We start from the raw sequence: 2,047 nt of genomic DNA on the forward strand, positions 1-2,047 counted from the left end.
CTGTCAAGTGCCCTCCCCCTGCCAGGCGTCACCTGCCCTGCCCATGTCACGCGCACCCTCCCATTGTTACCTGTCCCGGTGATGCGCCCCCCCACGTCACCTGCCCTGCCCATGTCACGCGCACCTCCCATTGTTACGTGTCCCGGTGATGCGCCCCCCCCACGTCACCTGCCCTGCCCATGTCACGCGCACTCTCCCATTGTTACATGTCCCGGGGATGCTGCTGTCACACGGCTCTGGCTGAATGAACGCTAGGCAACCGCTCTCGTGGTTCATACTCCACTCCCTCGATCGATTGAAATTGCCCTTCATGGGGAATACACTGACGAAGCTACTATGCCCCCTGGCGCGCAGCCGCTGCCCTGGGCCCAGCGGTCGCCCACCTGTTCATCCCTCCGGTTGTGTTCCGCTGGTGGTAGGTCGGGAGCATCCTGCTGCCCCTGCGCCTCTCTCCAGCCCTGTGCGCAGGCTCTTCAACCAGGGTCGCGGGAACTCACAGTCTGGGTTTGACATCGCCTCGAAGAGGAACTATCCCATCCAGCTGAGCCAATGCTCTTCTCTAGGGGTACATCCGTCTGTGTTCAGAGAGAATCCTCGGAAGAAGCCGCGCTTGTCTCCTCGAAATTCCAAGATGTTCGGCCCCTCTTCTGGGACAGTGAGGATTCCTCGTCCAGGGCACAGATGGACTCTCGTGTGTTTGCCACCTGCACAGGCTGACGTCCCCTGTAGGCCAGTGCCATCCTGACACCTCCTGCATCCCTGCCTAAAGGAGGACGAACTGAGGAGCCCAGGAGACAGCAGCGAAGGGTTGGCCATAGAGGAGGAGGATCACACAGAAACCAGAGAGCAGGAAGGTCGGAGAAGGGCACCCCAGAGCGGTGAGGATATACCCTCCACATCCACGCCACTGGAGACAGAGAGAATGGTCCCTTCCTTCCAGTGCAGCTCTGATCCTCTTAAGGAAAGGTCTCTGGGAAGATGTGATCCAGATGCAGCAGGGCTCCCTGGCCCAGTCTCACCCCGTCCCCTGCTTCTGAAGGGGCTGCACCATCAGCTGGATGAAGGCCATCAGCTCAGCTCTCCAGGTTCACAGCCAGGGAAGGAGACATCGGCAGAAAATCCTGCAGCTATTTCATCAAGCAGCACTCCTCCTCCTCCCACACCTGCCAGATGCAGATGCTCTAAAAGGAAGCTGGTGATGCCACTGCCACTGCCACTGTTGTGGGGTAGAGGTGAACTGCCCCCACCTTCCTCGGGTAGCCAGCCCCGAAGATGCAGACTTGGAGAAGAAGACTGAGCCAAAACAAGACAATACCATCTTGGAGGAGGATGAAATTGAGGGCACGACAGAGGGCAGTGTCGCTGAGCCTGCCCCTTCTTTCTCTCTGCCTGCTGAGCAGAATGCAGGGGCCTTGACCCAAGCCAAGGTCACCCTGCTGATTCCGGCCAGTACCTCCACAGCAGTAGCTGATTCGAGTGACCCCCATGCCAGGTCCCCAACCCTGTCTAGCCCTGTACCTCCCCCTACACCAACTAGTCCTGACCAAATACCAGTTCCTACCTCACCTCTGGCTGCTCCCACACAATCCCTGTCTCCCTTTAGATTCAATCCCCTCCCTCAGGTTCCCCTTCCTGAGAACAGTGGCCCTCCACCCTCACTTGCAGTTCCGACACCTTTGACGTCTCACCTCCCTACACCTCCTAGCCCCTTAACCCTGTTCTCCAATCATACCACCCTCAGAATCAGTCACCCGCCCCTATGTGTGTAGACCCCGTGCCTTTCATCTTACCACCCTCAGAATCAGTCACCCGCCCCTATGTGTGTAGACCCCGTGCCTTTCATCTTACCACCCTCAGAATCAGTCACCCACCCCCATGTGTGTAGACCCCGTGCCTTTCATCTTACCACCCTCAGAATCAGTCACCCACCCCCATGTGTGTAGACCCCGTGCCTTTCATCTTACCACCCTCAAAATCAGTCACCCACCCCCATGTGTGTAGACCCCGTGCCTTTCATCTTACCACCCTCAGAATCAGTCACCCACCC

This window comes from Tamandua tetradactyla, chromosome 15 (genome assembly GCF_023851605.1).
Source record: "Tamandua tetradactyla isolate mTamTet1 chromosome 15, mTamTet1.pri, whole genome shotgun sequence".
Lineage (NCBI taxonomy): Eukaryota > Metazoa > Chordata > Mammalia > Pilosa > Myrmecophagidae > Tamandua > Tamandua tetradactyla.